This window comes from Notamacropus eugenii, chromosome 2, assembly GCF_028372415.1.
Source record: "Notamacropus eugenii isolate mMacEug1 chromosome 2, mMacEug1.pri_v2, whole genome shotgun sequence".
Classification (NCBI taxonomy): Eukaryota; Metazoa; Chordata; class Mammalia; order Diprotodontia; family Macropodidae; genus Notamacropus; species Notamacropus eugenii.
The window spans coordinates 6852806-6876529 of record NC_092873.1 but is presented as its reverse complement, the minus strand read 5'-3'; the positions used below and the strand labels follow the sequence as shown (position 1 = coordinate 6876529).

General features: G+C 37.5%; 1 long non-coding RNA gene and 1 pseudogene across 1 annotated transcript; both read left to right on the top strand.

Moving 5' to 3' along the window:
* The first annotated feature begins 2622 nt into the window (after nucleotides 1–2622).
* On the top strand, nucleotides 2623–14342 carry LOC140524308 (uncharacterized). Its single transcript, XR_011973652.1, has 5 exons — nucleotides 2623–2807; nucleotides 4927–5091; nucleotides 5229–6023; nucleotides 11290–11436; nucleotides 13882–14342. It is a non-coding gene; the product is annotated as an uncharacterized lncRNA (long non-coding RNA).
* A 2841-nt stretch (nucleotides 14343–17183) lies between these two features.
* LOC140522091 (bromodomain testis-specific protein-like) lies at nucleotides 17184–21342 on the top strand (annotated as a pseudogene).
* Nucleotides 21343–23724: the final 2382 nt, after the last annotated feature.

Genomic DNA, 23724 nt, shown 5'->3' with positions numbered 1-23724 from the left:
AAGGAGAACTGATATTCTAGATATTCTAGAAACAGAGAATAAAATAGAAATTGAAAGCAGGCACCTATCATCTCCCGGAAGAGATACGAAAAGGAAAACTCCCAGAATGTCATAGCCAAGTTCCAGAGTTCCCAGGTCAAGGATAAAATATTGGAAGCAGCCAGAAAGAAATCATCCAAATATTGTGGAACAACAATCCCAGTACCACAAGAATTGGGCGCTTGGGCAATATAAAAGTCAGAGAACTTTGAATATATTCTAGAGGTCAAAGTAGCAAGGATTAAAACTGAGACTTACTTACCTATCAAAACTGAGTGGGGAAAAATTATATTCAATGATGCAGAGGAATTTAATACATATTTGAGTAAAACAGAGCTCAACAGAAAAAGAATCTTACAAATACAAGACTTAAGAAAAGCATGGAAAGGAAAGTAGGAAAGAGATATCATAAATAACTTATTAAAATGAAACTGTTAATATTCCTATATGGAAAAAAAATTTGCAACTCATGAGACTTTTCTCATTATGATAGTTGGCGGGCACTGGGTGAGTTGAATATCAAAGGATGGTATTGAAAAGTAATATAAAAGTTGAAAGAGGAATGTACCGGGAGGAGGAGAAATGGACAAGGGACAGGTGGAAGGGAGTAATTTATGTCACACAAAAGTGGTAAGAGAACGCTTTTACAGTGGACGGGAAGAGGAGGGAGGTGAGAGTGAGAGAGTCAACCTTACCATCATCAGAATTAGCTTAAGGAAGGAATAACATCCACACTCTCTTGGGTATGGACATCTATCTTACCGTACAGGAAAGTAAGGGGAAGGGCATAAGAGGGGGGGATTGACAGAAGGGAAGAAGTTTGGGGGAGGGGGTAATCCAAAGCAAACACTTTGAAGGAGGGACAGGGTGAAATGAGAGACGAGAATAAATGGGAAGTGTGATTGGATGGAGGCAAATATAGTTATTCTTTCACAATATGATTATTTTGGAAGTATTTAGTATGACTTCAAATGTATAACATATATTGAATTGCTTGAATTCTCAATAAAGGTGGGTGGGGAGGGAGGAAGGGAGAGAACTTGGAACTCAAAGTTTTGAAAACAAATGTTATAAAATTGTTTTTACATGGAAATGGGAAATACAACAGGCAATGCAGTTTACCAAGCTACTTCATCCTAAACAAGACATAAATAATGTCTTAAATAAATAAGTTATGTTCAATCATTTGTAAATAAGTACACATAAATATAAAACAAACAAAAAAATTCCCGTCTAGTATCATTTGAATGTAAAATTACAGTCTAAAAGGCCATGGAAAAGTACAATGGAATTGGTACTTTGTGAAGTATTTCTCCCAATACAGAATCAGCATGATGTAATGAATACAATAAGCCTCAAGTCCAGAAAGATCTGGTTTCAAATGTTGACACAGAGTTCATCTTACCTGACTCTGAGCCAGAGGTCTGAAATTGCCCCGAATTTCTTCACAAAACTCAGTCCTGGGGGCATCTATTTGACACCACTGATCTCTCCTCACCTTCCATAAGAATATAAGTTCCAGAGAAATCCTCTCTTTTTGCAGAGAGTATTTCCTTACCTGAAAATTCTTGGCGAATGAAATTTCAAGTTCATTCCCTTTTGCTCTTCCTTACATTACACTTTAGTATACATCCCTCACTATTTCAGAATAGTTCGTTGCTCTCTAGGATCTTTATCTTTTACTTATTTTCTTATTAATTTACGTAAAATTATTCAAGTCTTTCTACATGGAGGAAAGACAAAGTCTTCATAAGTCAGAGCACTGGATGGAACCTGTTAATCACATGAAATTCAGTAAGAATGAATACAAAATTATATAATTAAATACAAAATAGTTTCATAAGTATAAGTTGGAGGAAATAGAATTGGACAGCATTTTGTCTGAGAAGATGTTAATCTTAGTCAGTTCTAAACTGAAGCTGAGTTGGTACTGTTATCTGAGAACCCAAAAGCTAGTGTAATTTTGCATCCTATTCAGAGAAGCATAGCTTTCAAAACAGACAAGGTGAAAATCCCTGTGTACTCTGAAGTGAATAGATTGGCTTATCCTGATTAATTCATTTGTGGCTCTCACAGAATTATGACAAGTAGTAAGCACGATGCCTAACAGGAAGACCCTGGGGGTCCATGACTTGTGAGGATCTGTTAAAGGAACTAAAGATATTGATTCTTATGTCTTCAGGATTTTGAAGGACAGTCATTTTGAAGAAAGATGAAGCATTCTGTGCTTCAGACTGAGGATCAGAGCTCGGAGCAATGGATCAGAGTTTCCAAAATGTACATTTTTAGGGTGAATGTCAGGAAAAAATTGTTAACCAACACAAACATCTTGAAACAGAATGCGCTCACTTGAGACGTGGTGGCCACCTCCACCTGTGAAGCCTTCAAGTTGAGGCTTGTAAGAGTTAGGTCCCTAAGAATTGATAAGGCTTGCCTTGGGTAGTGACTGAGGTTGCTTTCCATCTTTGAAATGCTATTATATTTTGGCTTTTCATTTTCAGTAGCCTGTATTCTTTTAATCTATAAAGCTATTTTCCTTGCTTTTTCACATTCTATATTCCAGTTGAAGGTCAAATGTTGTTGCTGACTTTGGAAGGAAAAAAGATGATTTAAAATTTTCTGAAATTGTTGTCCCCAGGACGAAGAAGAGCTCATCTCAAAGAGACTTTTTTCTGGAGCTAAAAGCCAGAGTTGAACAAGGTGGAATTGTGAATAATCCTCTTGGAAGCAGAAAGAAAGCTTCTTCCCAATTCACTGAGATTTCTGAGGTATTCACTTTGATCACTTTCCAACCTAAGTCCATATTTTCAAAATCAGGACTGTGCTTCTTCATTTTGCTACATATTTCTCATCCTCAGTCCGGTACATCTGTCTACAGCACACAAGTCGGGACATGGCTGGTTATCAAAATCCGCATATGCTGTTTGTTATGCTTGGTTGTTCCTTTTTCCTTTTTCATTCAATGGCCATTCTTGAGACCCAACTCTACTTCAACTCAAAAAATCCCTGGATTTCAGTAATGCCTTTGCCTTTTCTGGTCAGAGAAAAGGGGGAGCTCATCAGTGTCATTCACTCCTAAATTAGTGGGAGAAAGGAATGCAAAGAGGTAGAAAGTGACGCCTCCAAAACAAACCATTTTTATTCCTTGATTAAGCGATTCATCTCTTTGTACTTTTCACGAGAGAGATTAAGGGTTACTATATATATATATACAGAGAGAGCAAATATATAAAAATAGAGCAAATTAATAATATATAATAATACATATATAATTATATATAATATAATAATATATAATATATATACATACATATATATGTATATATATATACACACACACATATGTATATATTATTAATTTGCTCTATTTCACTTTGTTGTCTCATTCATGTCCCATGAAAGAGAAGTAAAAAATATTTGCCACAGAAAAACTTTTCTTAGATTTCTGACCTCTGGCTTTATCTGTGACCTGAATTCCTACATTCATTCTAATTCAACATTGCTCACCATGATAGGAATACATATTCATCAAATTCTAAATTTACAGTTTTGCATTTTCATATTTTCTTCAAAAGTTGTTTGAAGGAAATCATTTGTGTTGGTGGCCCCCAGTAATCCTTGGTTAATGGTGCCCTGGGGTGCTCCTTTTAACTCAGCTGAAACCTCCTCATACCCTCCTGCTACACTTCCAGAAAGGATGTCACAGCATGGAGCTTATAAGCTTTTTGATGTAACTCTTTCCACCAGTCCTGAATGGGGAACAATGCTCCTGGACCAGTTTTACTATGATACGAGTGCAATATGCACTTTTTACACTTTGGCCTCAGTAATGCTTTCATCATTCTTTTAAAATATGATGGTGAAGGGTAGGTTACCATCACTAGGAGAACACACTGCAGGTCTCACTTTTTCCATCCCGAAAATGAGAGGTTTTGACTTAACAACTTCTAAAAGATTTAAATCAGTGTTGCTGTGAAAACGCTACAGCTATCAGCAAAGAGAATTTTCTGAGGACTTCCACTAAGAAATTTATGACTTATCACTTCATTGTTCTGGAGATAATATAATTGTACCAAGACAATGATTCTAAACGTAGGACAAATGCTTGTCTTCAGCTCCTAAGAGGAATTAGCTATTGCAACAGCATGTTTGATTTGGAGTTTGAAGAGACGTGGTTTGAAACACTGCTACTACTACGTACTGAGTGTGACAATGGGCAGGTTATTCAGTAATATCTCCTACCGTAAGTCCTGATGTGTAAAATGGGGAGAATAATCTAAATATTTCCTTCTTAAGTGTGTTGCAAATTTTAGCCGTGATAATATATTGGAAGAACTTTCTAAAATACCTTAAAAGGCAACGTGGCATGAAGACTTCACACAGACCTGAAAGGATTTATTAGAAGTGATGATTAGTGATAGGAGCAGAACCAGGAAAACTCTTTACACAGCAAAAACCGCAGTGTGCAACGAATTTTTCTGGTACACTTAGTAATTCATTGCCATGCAAGTACCTAAAAGATTCTGAATGGCCTCTGGAGGCAAACCGCCTTGCACATCCTGAGACAGAAATACTGAACTGGATAACAGAATGAAGCAGACCATTTTCCTTTGGATTATGTTTTGTTTTATGGTTTCTCCCATTCATTTTAATTGTTCTCTGCAACGTGAAAAACAGGAAAATGTGTTTAATAGGAATGTACGTGTAGAACCTATATAAGATTGTACACAGAATCAGGGAGGGTGTGTGTAGAGAGAGGTGATGGAGGAGAAGGAAAGGGAAAACATCTAAGCTATATGGAAGTGATTCTAGAACACGGAAAACAAAAAAATAATTTAATATAAAAAGGCAATGTGTAAATATTAAGTATTTTTATTTTTATTGTAGCGCTTTGACTATCCAGTTTGGAATAGAATGGATAGAGCAAAGGAAATAAAATATGCTGAAAGGCAGCTTCGTGGGACTAGAAGTTTACTTCTTATCTTCAGATTGATGAAGCACTTTTAAGACCTGTTCTTTTTGAAAACTGAGTTGGACAGAAATGTGAAATAGGTGAAACTCCCTTAATTTAATTTTTTCTGAGGAAACTCTGCTTCTTGGCACCTTGGCATTTATTTTGAATTACTAAGGAAAATCAGAATACATAATTTTGTTTTGAGTAACATTTTTTTTCTGTTTGTTATATTTAGATTCCTAACGGCAATGAGAAAGAAAAATGTCTGTTGAATAAAAATCTAATCCTACACGACGAAGTTGCCAAGCTCAAACTCGAACTAGACACAGTAATAATTAAGGATGAAGAAAAAGAATGTCATTGTATGGAAGATATAAAAGTTTGAAAAGAAAAGATTGAGGAGCTTCAGAAGAATTACAACTGAATGAAGAAGTCTTAAGAAAAATTACATTCCAGTGCAGTGGAAAAGTACATGATCTGACGACTGAAAATGCAGTTCTGAACTTTAAATTGAACAATGCAAAACAGAGACAGAGTAGAGAGAGTAATTGCATCATGAAGTTCCCATGCGATTTCTGCTGTTCTCGATCATGAGCAAAGTGAGTCATCAAACTAGCCCATGAACATTCCTTTCAGGGAGAATGAGATGAGTGGCTTTGTTTACAACACAAGCTATCATGACACCCCTAGCTTAAGAGAGAACAATGGTGTCCTTCCTCATGAACTGTCTAAAGCTGAAAGAAAAACCAATAGTTTAGAGAATTAGCTGTCTGGTGCACGATTGCTTCAGGGAAAAGACACCCATTTAAAAAGCATACAGAGAGAATTAAACCTTGCCCAACAGAAGAAAAGGAACTTCAACACACAAATCAACTGAAAAAGGGGAAAGTGAACAAGTTACATTATCAAATGGGAATCTATCCAAGAAAGATTAGCACAAATTCAGAGTGAAAATATGTTGTTTCAGCAACAGCTTGAAGACACCCAAAAGAAAACCATGACTAAAGAAAAGTTCTTGAGTGAATCCCAGGTACTGTTCATTGATCTTTTGAATATAGTTTGTGCTGACACTGAAAAACAAGTTCTTACGGTAGAATAGAGAAGTAAAGTGTTGACCAGTGAATGTATGTACTTAAGAGAGCAAATGTGTATATATGAAAATGTGTAGGCTGAAAGAGAGGTAGGGTTTTAAGAATTCTGCTTGGGTAAACATGTAACTTTTTGAAATGAAAGTCAAAATTGATTTGATGAAGATAATTTAAGCATTGAATTTTCAGCAGGCACGCAATATTATTAACTTTTATTGTCAAAATTTTGAAATGTAAGAAAGAAGAATGAGAAGCAATAGTATGATAAAATAATACCATAAAAACGCATAAGTAAGTGTGAATTTAATAATAGTAATGAAATGAAATACAGTAAAATACAGGTAATTAAGTTCATAAAAGTAAATACTTAATATATCAAATTAAAATTTCTATGAAATAGAAATAAATTTTCATAAAGAAAGTATTTATGTAGAAATAAATAAAAATAAATACATAAAAGTATAAAAATAAAATAAAAAAATAAAGTGTCAGTGTCATCTTTTAGGTAAGATGACTCACTTTGCTTAAAGAAATTGTATAGTCAATGAAATTTTTTTTTCATTAGCATAGATAGTGTTATCTCTTGTGCATAGATATTGATTAATTTATTATTCTCATTCCTTTCCAAATATTACATTTTCTTAATGAAATACAATAAATTATTTGAAATGCTAAAACTTCTGAAGAATCCTACAAAATTTTGCTAGGAATAATGTAGCAATTAAAATCATATATCTCCCTTGAGATACTCGTGAGTATTACCGTTACCCTTTTCATAAGATTTTTAAAATATTCATCAGTCTGACGAGTTTTTATTCATACTCCTTTGAACTAGTTTTAGAAACATTGAAGAGTGAATCATATTTTTAGTGGAATTCCAATGACTAGTCTCTACCTTTCTTTAAAATTTAGGACAGTATTTCTATTAAAAGGAATATAATTATGCACTAAGCATTAATATTTTTTGTGTTAATAAACTTATTTTTTTTTGCAGCTACAAAGTCAACCAGTACATATTTACTTTTTTTTTGGATTTTTTAAAAATTTATTTATTTAGCTTTTAACATTCATTTTCACAAAATTTTGGGTTCCAAATTTTCTCCCCATTTCTCCCCTCCCCCCGCCCCAATTCACTGAGCACTCTAATTGCCCCTATTACCGATCGACCCTCTCTTCGAACATCCCTTCCTTCCCTTGTCCCGATCTTCTCTTTTGAACTGTAGGGCCAGATAACTTGTTATACCCCATTACCAGTATTTCTTATTTCCTAATAGTAAGAACAATACTTGAGAGTTGTTCCTAAAACTTTGACTTCCAACTGTTCTTCATCCCTCCCTCCTCACCCATTCCCTTTGGGAAACAAGCAATTCAATATAGGCCATGTCTGTGTAAGTTTGCAAATGACTTCCATAATGGTCGTGTTGTGTAAGACTAACTATATTTCCCTCCATCCTATCCTGCCCCCCCATTGCTTCTATTCTCTCTTTGGATGCTGTTGCTCCCCAAGAGTGATGACTTCAAATTGCTCCCTCCTCCCAATGCTCTCCCTTCCATCATCCCCCCCACCCTGCTTATCTCCTTCTCCCCCACTTTCCTGTATTGAAGATCAGTATTCATACCAAAATGAGTGTGCATTTTATTCCTTCCTTTAGTCGAATTGATGAGAGTAAGCTTCATGTTTTTCTCTCACCTCCCCTCTTTTTCCCTCCACTGAAAAGTCTTTTGCTTTCCTCTTTTATGACAGATAATTTTCCCCATTCCATTTCCCCCTTTCTCCTCCCAATGTATTTCTCTCTCACCACTTAATTCCATTTTTTTTAAAGATATGATCATATCCTCTTCAATTCACTCTGTGCTGTGTGTGTGTGTGTCTGTGGGTGTGTAATCTTACCAACTACTGAGATACTGAAAAGTTTGCAGAGTTACAAATATTATCTTTCCATGTAGGAATGTAAACATTTCAATTTTAGTAAGTCCCATATGACTTCTCTTTGCTATTTACCTTTTCATGCTTCTCTTCGTTCTTCTGTTTGAAAGTCAAATTTTCTTTTCAGCTCTGGTCTTTTCATCAAGAGTACTTGAAAGTCCTCTATTTCATAGAAAGAGCATTTTTTCCCCTGAACTAATATACTCAGTTTTGCTGGGTAGGTGATTCTTGGTTTTAGTCCTAGTTTCTTTGACTTCTGGATAATCACATTCCATGACCTTCGATCCCTTAATGTGGAAGGTGCTAGATCTCTTGTTATCCTGATTTTATTTCCCCAGTACTTGAATTGTTTCTTTCTAGCTGCTTGAAATATTTTCTCCTTGACCTGGGAACTCTGAAATTTGGCCACAATGTTCCTAGGAGTTTCTCTTTTTGGATCTCTTTCAGGTGGTGATCCGTGGATTCTTTCAATATTTATTTTGCTCTCTGGTTCTAGAATCTCAGGGCAGTTTTCCGTGAAAATTTCATGAGAGATGATGTCTAGGCTCTTTTTATGATCATGGCTTTCAGGTAATCCCAAAATTTTTAAATTGTCTCCCCTGGATCTATTTTCCAGGTCAGTTGTTTTTCCCCATGAGATATTTCACATTATCTTCCATATTTTCATTCTTTTGGTTTTGTTTTGAGATTCCTTGTTTTCTTATAAAGTCATTAGCCTCCATCTGTTGAATTCTAATTTTTAAAGGACTATTTTCTTCAGTGAGCTTTTGGACCTCCTTTTCCATTTAGCTAATTCTACTTTTTAAAGCGTTCTTCACCTCATTGACGTTTTGAAACTCTTTTGCCAATTGAGTCAGCCTATTTTTGAAGGTGTTATTTTGTTCAGCATTTTTTTGGGTCTCCTTTAACAAGGTGTTGGCCTGCTTTTCATGCTTTTCTTGCATCTCTCTCATCTCTCTTCCCAGTTTTTCCTCCACCTCTTTAACTTGATTTTCAAATTCCTTTTTGAGCTCTTCCATGTCCTGAGACCATTGAATATTTATTTTGGTTGTTTGGGATACGGAAGCCTTGACTTTTATGTCTTTCCCTGAGGGTAAGCATTGCTTTTCCTCATCCAAATGTATGGGAGGAGACATCTGCTCACCAAGAAAGTGACCTTCTACAGTCTTATATTTTTTCCCTTTTTTGGGCATTTTCCCAACCAGTTACTTGACATTTGGGTCCTTTGTCAAGAGCAGGGTATTCTCCGGGAATCTGTGAGATTTCACTTCCTCCAAAGTGGCACAATGAAGCGTGTCCTGGTCTGGATGCAGAGAGCGATTTCTATGCCAAGAATCTTAGCAGATACCTCTCCACTGGCACTTGGCCTCGAGTTCCCAAGTCAGCACTTGGGGCTGATTTTCAGATAGGCTGGATGGCAGGGCCACCATTCAGTGTGAAGCAAAGAGCAGCTAGCCCAGGGCCTCCACCCAGGGCAGAGGCAAGACTCAGCTCTTCAATGGCCCCAGGGGTTTTTACGCTCCAACAAGGGAGCTTCCATAGGGGCTGCTGTGCAAGAACTGTGGCCACTGCCTGCTGCCAGAGCTATGGGAAAGCCGTCTCCCTTCCTGGTCTGCTGATTGAACCCCATCACTGGCCTTTGGTGCCTGTGGGCCAAGGGGTCTGAGGCCTCACTGTTGCAACTGCAGATTCAGCCCCTGAGGTGTCCTCACTAATCTTAATTTTTAATTGTTTGGGTGTCCCTACTAATTTTTTTTTATCTCAGTATTTTTTATTGTTTTAATAATTATCCTTGCTCAGTGTCCAAAATTGCAGTTTCTAGAATCATTGCCTTTTATTTGTTGAATATGCATTGCCCCTTACAATCTACTAGCAGTTCTCATTCTCTCTGATTCATCATCAATTCAATGGGGAAACACGTCACAAAAAAATTTTTAAATTTTATTTTTAGTATATATGGTCATGAATTTGAATCCAGTCCTTCCATACTACAATTCAGTTTACTTGTATGTATTTAGTTAATTAGGTCAGTTTTATTTTCACAAGTTTTTATTGCCATCTTTCTGCTTTCTGCTTCCTTCAAAAATTTACTAGATGTTATTTAAATTTAATGTTTCAAGGCACTTAATATTATCTAATAAGAGAAAAAAAAGCTTTAGTTCCTTTTATTTTTTGGTTTCATTTTCTCTTACTCACTGGTGCATTCACATACTTTGCTGTATGGTGAAGTGAAGATGATATTTTGTAGCATATCTCTCTATGCATTTGTGACTGTGTATTTCTGTGCATATTTGGACATTTGGATATGTGCATATGGATGAATATACTTATGTATGTAGAAACACTGACCTTGCAATATACTGCGTATACATAAGTGGGAAAACTACCCTATTTTTATTGTTTTCATTTTCTCTGTCCATTGGCTACAGCCAGACGTGTAATTCCTATTCTAATGGATAAGTGAATTGCTTTGAAGCCTTGGCAAAGAGAGTTGAACATGTGAAAGGTAGTTAACAAGGATATATGTTGCAGTTTTGGCTGCGAGCAAACTAAAACATACTTGTCAAGTGCTTTTACTAAGCCTGATAAGGATATCAGCACCTATGTTCATTCTCCAGGGGAAACTATGAGAGGAACGAAAATGCATCCCTTTCTTATGCATGTCTTCCTCATTGTAAAGGCAGGGGCAGAGAAAGAAAGTAGTTCACGTTTCTGAAAAAGGGAAGGGGAAACCCCTAATGTTTCTATCAAATATAAAAACTATTGATTATTCCCACTCCATTACATCACCTTCCATGTCAATTTCAGATAAAAGAGTTTAGTCCCTAGGTAACTTTGGAGGTCTTTTAATTTTTCTCTGAAAGAGGTGATGGGGAAATCAGGTTGAATGCATTGCTTAATGGGGAGTACACTGAGCAAGAAGAAGACAGCATTTGATCCATGCTGAGTGGAGGTGAAGTTGTATAGTTAATTGAGGTTTGTAGTCTCAGGAGACAAGTTCCAATCCTCTTCTCTCTCAATGACTGCCTTTAGGACCGTGAGTAATTCATTTAACTTCGTTGGGCTTCAGTTTTCATGTTGGCAAAATGAGGTGCTTGTATTAAATAGTCCTTAAGATATCTCTAGCTGTAAATCTATGGTAATTATGAATATATAAATGAAGTTAAGTTGAAAGAGAAAATATTAATTTCTGTTCATTTTAAAAGTGTGTTCGTTTTTTTATGAGCTAATATCATGTCATGGAATCATGAACAGAAATAATTTGGAAATATTTCACTCAGGTTACAGTAAGAAAGCTTCAACAAGAACTTGCTGATTCTTTGTGATATCATTCCATGACAGTAGTTTCACAAGTTGCATCATTTTATCGAACTGATTTTGAAAATAAGAAAAAACTACAGGAGAAATTAGATCAAAGGAAAAGTAATGTATGTATGCATAAAATCTATAATTTCTCACTGGTTAAGGGAAAGTGTGTTGAGTGTGCTATTTCCTTTATTTCATCAATATTATAAATTTTCTGAACACTATGCCTGTCATTTACACTCACATAAAGCTAGACATAAAAACTCCACCAACTGTACACTTGAATTTTAATATATTAAATTAAATTATATTTAATATTTTTTTTAATTTTTCATTTGTAACATATTTCATATCACATAAAACAATTCCCACCTTTGGTCGGGTGATATCTCTTTTAAAGTGTTCACAATGTAGACCGCAATGTAATTTTTTTTAGCAGTATCCAACTGAGATACTAATGATAACTATGTATGCTAACTTCATAAGCCCTTGTCCTAATTGTCTCCACATTCCTACTAAGAAGTAGACGACCTTAGCTTACTGTTGTTGTTCTAAACTCCTAAGCCTAATAGCTTAATTTTAGACTTGACCTTGGATGTTCCCCTACCAACAAGCTATAATTTAATTGATCTCGTATTAGGCTTACCACCCTTTTGACTAGAGGAAATTGCCACTAAGTGTTAGGACATTGCAGCGAAAAACAAATCTCCCCAAATTCCTGTCAGTTTCAGGCAGGAATAGATTGTCAACTTGCATTCACTGAGGCTTCGAGTCTGCCAGCTATCAGTGGGGAAATTGAGTCAGGAGAATCCTACCTCAGCCCAGGCTGTACAGCCGCTCTCCCACCCTTCCCATGAGATCACCTTTTTCAATTCCTATACAGGCTTAATGGCACCATGGATTGGAGGCTCAGATTACTATTTTGCTATCCATATATGGAGTTAGATTCAGAATAACAGTCACTTAGTAGTCTCATAGCATCTTCAAATAGCAAGTTGCAATGACCACGGTTTCAGTTATGACTATAATTTCACATTGGCTAAGGCACATCTTTTGAGAGAAGTCTTAAGTGACTTCCATGCCGTTCTATACCTGTTTTAGTTCCCACTTAAATAACGATCATAAAAACAAATTTACCAATCAAACCTTAACCTTTCCATCAATGCCCATTTTACCCCAGGTTACCTGACTCTAGGAGGTTTAGAATAAAATGCATTTCCCCAATCTAACGATGTCTCTGGTGTAGTCTCAGTAATTAATTCTGTCAATTGTTTTAATGTTAAGTGCTTTAACATCACTTTGTAACATGTCCAATTATTCTCCCTATCTCTCCCGTCCCCCCACCCACTAATTCCCTGCATTCTGATTACCCCTTCACTCAATGAGCCCTCCCTTCCATCACACCACACCCTTCCCTTTTCCCCATCTTCTGTCTTATCTTGTAGGGCAAGATAAATTTCTGTACCTCACTACCTGTGTTACCTGTTTATGGGTTATATGCAATAAAAATTATCAGCATTCCTTTCTACTGCTTTGAATTCAACCTTCTTTCCATCCCTCTCTCCTTCTCTCCCTCCCTCCCTCCCTACTCATCCCCCAGAGAAGGCAAATAATTTAATACAGAGTAAATGCAGGCCGCTTTAAAGAAGACTTCTATAATAATCATGTTTTCTAATACTAACTATATTTCCCAGTATCCTGTTCTATTCCCCGGTATGTTTTATTCCTTCATTTAACCTTCTTCCTTCCCAAAAGTGTTTATTTCTAGTTATTCCCTTCTTCCATTTGCCCTCCCTTCTATCATTCCCCTCACCCCTCTTGTTGCCTCCTGTGCTACATTCCTCTAGTATAACAGAGATTTTTATACCAATTTGAGTGAGCATTTAATTTCCCTCCTTTAGACGAATGTAGTGAGAGTAGCATCACTTACCCCCTGTCCTCTTCTCCCTTTTCTCCTCCATGGAACTAGATTTTTCTTTCTCTCTTTATGAGTTATAGCCCATCCCATTGCATTTCTCCCTTTCTCCTCCCAGTATGTTACTCCCTCACACTTCAGGTTTTTTCTATATATTATTTTTGTAGATATCCTCTCTTCTGATTCAACACAGCCTGTACTCTTTGTCAATGCGTGTGTGTGTGTGCATGTGTGCATGTGTATACAATCCTTCCACCTACCCAAACACTGAGAATAGTCTCAAGAGTTATAAATAATTTCCTTCCAAGTAGGAAGATAAACACTTCAGATTTAGAGAGTTTTTTTATGACTTTTCTTTCCTGTTTATCTTTTGAAGCTTCTCCTGATTTTTGTGTTTGAAAGTCAAATTTTCTGTACAAGTCAGGTCTTTTCAACATGAATGCTGCAAAGTCCTCTATATCACTGAATGACCATTTGTTCTCCTGAAGTATTATACTCAGTTTTGCTGGGTAGCTCATTCCTGGTTTTAATCGCAGTTCCTTTGACTTCTAGAATATGCTTTTCCTAGCCCTTCAATCCCTTAATGATGAAGCTAACACATCTTGTGTTATCCTGATTGTATTTCCACAACACTCGAATTCTTTCTTTCTAGCTGATTGCTGAATTTCCTACATGACCTTGGAACTCTGAAATTTGCCATGATCTTCCTAGGAGTTTCTCTTTTCGGGTGTTTTTCTGGAGGTGGTAAGTGGATTCTTTCAATGTTTATTTAGTCCTCTCGTTCTAGAATATCAGCACTGTTTTCCTCAATAATTTCATGGAAGATAATGTCTACGCTCCTTTTTTGATCATGACTTTCAGGTAGTCCAATAATTTTTATATTGTCCTCCCAGGATCTATTTTCCAGGTCATTTGTGTTTCCATTGAGGTGTTTCACATTATCTTGTATTTTTTCAAACTCTTTTTTGTTTGTTTTCCAACTTCTCGGTTTATCTTACACTCATTCATTTCCCTGAACTCAGTTCTCTGTTTCAGAGAACTGTTTTGCTCACTGAGCTTTTGAACCTTCTCCTTCTTTTGCCTAATTCAACTTTTTATTGCCTCCTTCTCCTCCCTGGCTTTTTGGACCTCCTTTCCCAATCGTGTCAGTCTCTTTATAAAGGTTTTATTTTCCTCAGCATTTTTGTGGTTGTCCTTGAACCAGGTGCTACCTTGCTTTTCGAGTTTTTCCATTGCCTGAGTCTACTTTAAGTTCAGTTTGGAGGCCCTGGAGGCAGAGGTCTTAACTTCCTGTGACAGTAAGTCTTGTTCTTTCTTGTCTGAAAGGATGGGAGGAGACAGCTGGTCACCAAGAATGTAACCTTTGATGGTCTTACATTTTTTCCCTTTTTGGGGCACTTTCACAGCCATTTACTATCACTCAGGGATGACGTTTAGATCAGCTGCTCCCTACTGCCAGAGGCTTTCAGTTGAGCTTCTTGAACAATGGACCCAGGTTACTTCCCACCCTCTGTGGCTTCCCGTGTCTGCTCCTGGCCTCTGCCATCACTTTGGGCTATTGCTGAAGAAATCCCTTTACCTCTCCCCAGCTGGGAAATCCCTCCCCCATTGACTTTGGGTGATTTCTGTGTTGCTTGTGGGTTGAAGTAAGTAGGATCCTCCCTGTTAGGAGCTCTTCCCAGAGGTCTGTTCAGGTCCTCTTCCTCCCAGTGCCGCATGGCCAGGGTTGAGCTCTGCTCTGCTCAGCGTCCTGTGAGATAGACCTTTCCTGTAAGCCTGCAGGTTGCCTTTGACTGGAAACCTCTTTTGCTCTGTTGTTCTGAGACTTCTGTTGCTGTACACTTTGTGGAGAGACCTTTTTACCGTTATTTTGTGGGCTGTAGGGGAAGTGCTAAAGTATATGCATCTTCCTACTCCTCCATCCTAGCCCCACCCAATATTTAATCATTTCACAGCATTCACTCTTTATGTGGTTGCCAATTTTGTTTTTCTAGCCTTACACAAAGAATCGGGTGTTTTTCCAACTGCCAATAATAAGTAAATCATTTCTATCATACTTCATATTTAGAAAGACCTTTACATTTATTTCCTGATTTATTCCCCCAAACAGCACTGTGAAGTAGAAATTATTTCTCTCCTTCTCTTCGAACTACTCCTTGAATAAAAGCAAAATGTCATTTCGTCAAAATTTGTAAATATATAAATTACACATGCAAAATGCCATTGAGAATGAAAGTAATTAGGTGGAGAATCTCATTATTATCTTCTACCTTAATCAAAGTGACCTCACCATGCTGATTTCCAGCTCCATACGTTCAGCACCCTCTTCTTCTCACTTAGTTACACTTCCCTATTTAGTATACCTATCTAAAACCTATCTACTCTTCACTTCAAGGTGCCTTTGAATTACAAAAGTATGATTCTTTTGCCATAACGCTTTTTGAACTTTTCATACCTATTGAATTCTTAATCTCCTGAATTCCACTTAGATTTGGACAAACCATAATTTAGTGGTTAACTTTATACTGATTTCCTTATGGTGTTCACATCTGTTAACAAATTATCATGTCCTGATTCTAAGTCTGTTTTTTTCAACTAGATTGTGGTTCCTTGAGGACAAGAATTATTTATTCTTCATTTACTCAATAGAGCTTCCTTTTCCCAGAGTGTTGGCAGTATAAGTAAGTGTTATTACTGTAATAGTAAAAGACGTTGTAGTAGTTGTTCTAGCAGTAGTAGCACGAGTAGTAGAAGAGGAAGAACAAGGAAAGTAAATGTTTATTTGTTGATTTTACCATGAATTGAAAGTTTACCCAACATTAAATTTGTTCTAAGGCAATAATGGGCCTAAAGCATTTTTTTGTTTTTCTGGTCTTATTTTTTATGCATTTTCAATTTCCCAGAGACCCAGTGGCAAAATAGAAATTCAGTATAAAATTATTTCATTCTCAACATTTTTAGTATTAGAAATTGTTACGATGAATGTGAAGTTAATCGTAGAATAACATGGCAGTCAAAGTCTCACAACCTGCTCCTTTTATTACTATAAAATGCCTTTCTCCATAATCAGTTGCTTTCCCACAGTTACATGTATTATGTAGTAGGCTATTTATCATGATACCAGCCCAAAATTATAGAAATAGATATTTCTGATAACGTTCAAAACACAGTTTCAACCTAGTATCCATCGTACGTGGAAAACTAAGCAAAATCTATGTCAAAGCAGTCAAAAAGAGAACTTTGGATGGTGAGAATTTTCAGAGATACATTGGGGAATTTTGTATAGAGATTTGAACCTAGACTTACAAAGATCTGCCTTCATATATGGTCTTAGGTGCGAAGGCATAGCAAGGAAGCAACAATTTAGATTCCATCTCTGACAACATGAAATTGGTCATTTAATTCACACTCAGGGGAAAGTGGCACCATTTCTTGTCTAATTTTCCTGATGATGAAAATGTTCACTACGTAAGACTTCAGTGAAATGATAGTTACTTTCTTCATCAAAACTTATTTCATCAACCAGTGACTGTTAATTATGCAAATAGTACTATGATAGATTCTGAACAGGTTACAAAGACTTGGTGTAAGACATGGCCTCTTACCTTGAAGAATTTTCAATCTCACTGGGAAGCCAATACAAAACAGAGGAAATTCATTTATTATACAAGGTAGAATTTAAAGAAGTATTAAATAAATGCTATACCTGTAAGTATTTATATAAAGGAGAGATTATTATAGTTGGAGATTAGCGCAGGTGATGTTGATCCATTACTGGGTTTCCAACGCCAAAAATATTCCATATAAATTTGCTAAGTTAGTACCTCTGCTGGAAGAACAATTGCCGAATACCTACATTATATATGTATATATCTATATATCTATATATATATCTATACACACACATGCATATATATGTATATATGCATATGTGTATATGTGTATATCTGTTCCTCTATATATATGTACACAGAAACATATGCATGTGTACATACACAAATTGTCCAAAATCTGCGTCTGACTGTGACTTTTACCAGATTTTGAGTCCTACCTCAGTCCATTGCCATCCACATGATTTTCAACAAATGGCTTCCTGTTTCAGGCCTCTGATTCCTCATTTATTCCATGATGTGCTAACTCATCTCTAGTATCCCTTTCTGCTCTCACAATCTATAGTTCTAAAAGACTAAACTGCACTTCTGTTACACACCTAGCAATGGATATGAATTGGACTGAATAGTTCTTGAGGGTCCCTTACAATTTTGAAATGATATCCTTATTCCCTTTCGTTTTCAGTAGCCTCCTTTTCTTAGAATTTTTATCTCTTTTCCATCCTTTTTCACATTCTATATTCCAGTTAAAGTTAAAATGTCTCTGCAGAATTCTGAAGAAAAAAGTGATGAAAAACTTTACAATATTGTTCTCCCCAGGTTGAAGAAGAGCAAAATGACACTCAAAGACAAAGGCAGGGTCTGAGTGTCAGTTCTTTGTAAGATGGAATTCTGAATAAGCCTCCATGAGTGAACAAAGAAATAGAAGCTACTACTTCCAAAATGAGTCAGGCTGGTCACCATTTCGAGTGAGCAGTAACGCCGATGGGTGAGTGGCGATACAAATACATGGAAGACAACACTCCATCAGGAAAAAGCTGTTCAGAATGTCTCTGTCAAGCCAACAGATGGCTATTGCCAACCCCCTTCCACCAGAGTACATAAATGCCAGAAAGACTGGCCTCCTCACAAACCAACTGCAGTAATTGCAGAAGATTGTCCTGAAGGCTCTATGGCAGCAAAGTTTCTCTTTACCCTTCCAGCAGACTGTGGATGCGGCCAAGCTCACTCTCCCAGATTATTACAGCCTCCTAAAGCTCTTGGAGCATAAATACTATGCGGAAGCCTCAGAATGTATAGAAGACTTGAAAATATTGTTTTGCAATTGTTTTGCAAGCCAGGTGATGACATTGTTCTAATGACACAAGTCTTAGAGAAACTGTTTCTGCAAAAACTGTCTCAAATGCCTTCAGAACAACTAGTGGCAGGTGGAAAGGAAAAAAAATGAAAAGGTACTCAACAATCTTCAGGAGTTTCCACTATGAAAGAAAAACCATTCCCTAAGGCATCAGAAAAGGTAGCTAAACAGCAAGTGATTCCATCTCCTCTATGTCCTCAGACGTTACTTTCTGCATTGCACATTGCTAAACTAGCTCCACCAAGCTATAACACACAAGCTGTAACATAAGTGAAAAGGGGTGTGAAAAGGAAAGCAGATACTATAACCTGTATAACGTGGATAGATACAGCAAGTAGTGAATCTTCATCAAGCCTGGTTGAGCACAAATCTGCTAAAATACCACTTGTAATAGAAAAAGTTGTCAAGAATATCATACCAGATTCTCAGCAAAAATATAGAGTTGGGAACATGTTAAATTAACTGAGTAATTAAAATACCGTAATGAAATTCTTGAAGAAATGTTTTCAAAGGACGAAGTAGCATATACTTGACCTTTCCATAAGCCTGTTGCCAGTACTGCTCTAGGACTCCATAAGTACAATGATGTTGTCAAAAATCCAATGGACCTTGGCACAACTAAAGAAAAAGGTATAACCAGAAATGTAAGGATGCACGTGAATTTGCTGCAGATGTTCAGTTAACGTTTATGAATTGCTGCAAGTATAACCCACCAGATCTTGAGGTGGTAGTGATGGCAAGAACACTTCAGATGTTTTTGAGATTCAGTTTCCAAGATCACAGATGAACCCATTGCAAGAATGTCTATGTGCTATATAGAAAAGGATGTCACCAAAGCATTCTGTAGAGAAAGTAGCAGTGATGCTTGCCAGGCCTAGAGGCCTGAGGGCTACCCGAGTCTTCTTACCTCTATCCCGAGGTCTTCGGTTGGCCAAACCGGATGCTGGTATGAGAGAAAGAATGCTCCAGAGTCGAACAAGGGTTGAGCTTTATTTCAGGGTCTAGTTACAAGTGCAGGGGAATTCTTCCTTAGGAGGGAACGAAGAATCTCCCAAGGAGGCAAAGATCTTAGAATAAGAGATTGGAAGTAGAAGTATAAGTGGGGAGAGAGGGGGAGGGGAGAGAAGAGAGAGGAAAAGCTGAGCCTTGTTGTCCTCACCACTCCGCGCCCCTCCGCCCAAGAGAGCTTTCAGGCTTTCCTGATCCTACTTAAACCCTCCAGCAGCATAGTTTGCATCTGAATTCCGGGCTGTTAGATAACAATAGTGTGCCCAGATCCGGGACAATGTCGAGGGCGGGGAGAGCTCTCTCCCATCACGTTTCTCACGGGAAGAGGCGGAAATACACGAGATAGCTCGGTTCACCTCGATTCCCAGTCGTTTCCTGGGGGGTCTCGTGAGAACTCTAAGATTTAGAAGTTCCCACCTTTACCCGCCCGAGACTGTCCACCTGGAATTGAGCTTCCATCCCCAGCAGATGCTTCCTTTGAAGACAACTCTTTTGGAGAGTCTCCTGATGAGAGAGTGCAAAACTGCAAGAGCAGCTTAAATGTGTTCATCAACACCTGCAAGTTCTGTCTGAAGGACCTTACCAAAAGCTGAAGAAAAAGAATAAAAGATCTAAAAGAGAGAAGCAGAAAGAAACAAAAAAAAATGTATCAATAAAGATGAAAGTGAGAGGAAAAAAAATTAAGCAAATAACTACAGAAAAAGCTGAAAAATACCCTGCCAAACATTTCAAGGAACAAATGTTGGCAATAAATCTGGGGAGGAAGATAATGCTAAGCCTAGGAACTATGATGAAAAAAGGCAGTTAAGCTTGGCTATCAACAAACGCCGCAGAGATAAACTTGTGTGAGTCGTCCATATAACAGAGTTAGGAGAGCCATCTTTACTGAATTCTAATTCTGATGACAAAGAAATTGATTTTGAAACACTAAAAGCATCAATCCTGACGGAAATAGAAAAATACGTTATGGTGTGGGAAAGAGACCCAGGAAATCTCACACTGTGAAAACACAAGTGTCCAAGGCCATGCGGGGGGCAGGGGGGTGCGGGGCACAAGGTTGAGCCAGAAGAGCAGCAGCAGTGACGGCGGTGGCAGCAGCTCCTCAGGCTGGGGTAGCAGCAGCAGCAACTTGAGCTCTTCTGATAGCAGGGATTCAGGTTCAGGTTAGTGTCCCTTTTCCATCTCTCTGTGTAGGTGGCACACCTGTTCCTTGAAAGACCAGAACTGTTCTCTTTATGGAGTATTTGTTGCATCCAACAGGAAGGTGTGATTTGTACTGCCAGGTCCATTTGCCTTGCTTTCCATCCCAATCTTTCCCTCCCACCTTCAAGTATGTGAACTTGTATAAGTCTCTCATAGACTGGTAATGTCCCAGAGATAATGAACAGTTGATGAAATCAGAGAAGATTGCTTAATAAAAAGTTTGAAAATGTGAGATCTCCATCAACTTATCACAATAATAAAGGGTCGCTAAAGGCATGTCACTTCATAGTGACTGTGACTATCATCTGGTTCCTCATGGTAAGCAAGCCTAAAAAATGTTGTCTCTGGTGTGGGATACTTCATTCATAAATCCTCATCAGCAAAATGGGGAGGATGACTACAAATATGTCTCTCAAAAGGTTCATCAAAGTTTTAGGTGACATGATGTTTTGAAAGTACTTTTGAAAAACCATAGAAGGCCCACATAAATAATTAGGTTTTGCTATTTTTATTGTAACATCGTGACTAATCCGTGTGGGATAGAATGGATAGTGCAAAAGAAATCAAATATACCGAAAGCAGACAGCTTTGTGGGCTTAAAATTACAGTCCATATTTTCTGACTGATGAAGCACTTTTAAGACCTGTTCTTTAGGAAAATTGAGTCTGACAGAAATGTGAAATAGATGAAGCTTCCTCAGTTTACTGAAAACACTATCCTTCTTGGCCTCCTGGGGTTGATTTTGAATTTCTAAGCAAAACTCACAATTCATGAATTTATTTTCACTAACATATTTTCTGTTTATTATGTTTGCGTTCCTGTTAGGAATGAAAAAGAAAAATATCTTTTGGATAAAAATGGAATCATACAGGATGAATTTGCCATGTTCAAAGTGGATGTAGACGCAGAAACAATTAAGGATCAGGAAAAATAAAATCAATATGTAGAAGACATTGAAGTTTTAAAAGCAAAGAATGATGAACTTCAAAAGGAATTACAACTGAATAAAGAAGCATTAATTAAATTCATATTCCACTAGGGTGGAAAAAATAAAAGTTCTGACAACTGGGAATGCAGTGTTGAACTCTAAATTAAACAATGCAAAGGGAAGGACAGCAGTCTAGAGAAAGAAATTGCATCATACTGTTCCCTTCTGATTTTTGCTCTTCATGCTCATGAGCCAAATGGGACATCAGAGAGAGCTCTTGAACATTCCTTTCAGGGACAACGTGAAGAATAGCTTCGTTTACAACACAAACTAAGTCATGACTTTTCTAGCCTAAGAGAAAACCGTGGTTCCCTTTGTTAAGAGCTCTCTAAAGGTGAATATAATCACTAGGTTAGAAAAAGAGGTGTACCATGTACATGATTCCCTCAGAAAAAAGACATTCATTTGAGAAAGCATACAGAGAGAATTACACCATGCAAAACAGAAGGCAAAAGGAATTTGAAAACACAATTGAACAGGAAAAGGATGAACCGATCAAATGCGTTGTCAAAGGGGCATGGTCAAGATGATGGAGTAGAAGCACGCACCTCTAGCACTCTCCTCCCACAGCCCATTAGATACGTGTAAAAATTAAATCTAAACAAACTCGAGAGCAGCACAAGCCACAAAATGTCAGATTGAAAGAGATTTCCAGCCCTGAGTAGCCTTGAAGTCCACAGAAAAGGTCTGTCATGCTGTGCAGAGTGAACAACAGAATAGGTAGCACAGTGACAGGGACAAGACTGGAGCAAGCCTCAAGAAAGCACCAGCAGCAGCTGCAGGTCCCATATTCCTCAACTCACAAATGCCAAAGACAGCTTCAAAGGTCAGTGAGAAAGCTCTTTCATTTGGGTGAGAAGGGAATGCAGCAGTCTAGGTGCAGGACCCTTGCAGCTGCATCTTCCATTGTTGGAGCCCTGGCCTAAACCCCTGGGTGAACTGAGAAACTGACGTGGATCTCAATCCTGAGTGGGGACCTTGGGGTTAGAAGGAATGGTAGCTGGTGTGGTGGAGCTAGTGGAGTCTCTGTAGAGGGAATACTGCTCACTGACCAGACCAGAGGCCAGGAGAGGAATCAATCCCTCCCCCTTATTTTTGCCACCTCGCAGGAACTGAGAACTTACATGTAACCAGAGTAGACCCTCCTCTTGAAAAAGGATTCAAAAGTCAAGAAACTGGCTGGGGAAAAGTTCAAACAAGGGAAAAAACATGAGTATAAAAGACTATTTTCTTTGCGAACGGGTATTTCTTCCATTCTTTGGATGAGGAAGAGCAATGCATACCATCAAGGGAAGTCAAGTCTTCTACATCCTAAACCTCTAAAATATATATGCAGTGGTCTCAGGCCATATAAGAGGTCAAAAATGATTTTCAAAATCAGCTAAGAGAGGTGGAGGAAAATTGGGAAGTGTTATGAGCGTAATGCAAGAACATCATGAAAAACGAGTCAACAGCTTGCGAAAAGACAACCAAAAAAATACTGAAAAATTTAGCACCTTTAAAAATAGACTACCTCAAATGGCTAAAGAAGCCCAAAAAGCCAATGAGGAGAAGAATGCTTTAAAGAGCACAATTAGTGAAATGGAAAAGGAGGTTCCAAATCTCACTGAAGAAAATAGTCCTTGAAAAATCAGAAAGGAGCAGATGGAAGCTATTGACTTAATGAGAAACCAAAAAATTACAAAACACCACCAAAACAATGAAAAGTAAAGAAGATAATGTGAAATATCTCACTGGAAAATCAACTGACCTGGGAAACAGGTCCAAGAGAGACAACTTAAAAATTAAGGAACTACCTGAAAGCCATGATCAGAAATAGAGCCTAGACATCATCTTTCATGAAATTATCAAGGAAACTTGCCCTGATATTCTGGAACCAGTGGGCAAAATAAATACTGAACGAATCCACCAATCACTTCCTGAAAGTGACTTGAAAAAAAAACCCACCTAGGAATATTGTAGGCAAATTCCAGAGATCCCAGGTCAAAGAGAAAATATTTCAAGCAGCCAGAAAGAATCAATTTGAGTATTGCAGCAATACAATGGGGACAACACAGGATCTGGAAGCTTCTACATTACGGGATCAAGGTGCTTGCAATATGATATTGCAGATGTCAAAGAAAATAGGACTAAACTGAAAGATCACCTAGGAAGTGAAACTGAATATAACACTTTAAGAGAAAAAAATGGTCATTCAATGAAATCGAGGACTTTCAAGCATTCTTGACGAAAAGACCAGAGCTGAATAGAAAATTAGACTTTCAAACACAAGAATCAAGAGAAGTATAAAAAGGTAAACAGTGAAGAGAAATCATAAGTTATATACTA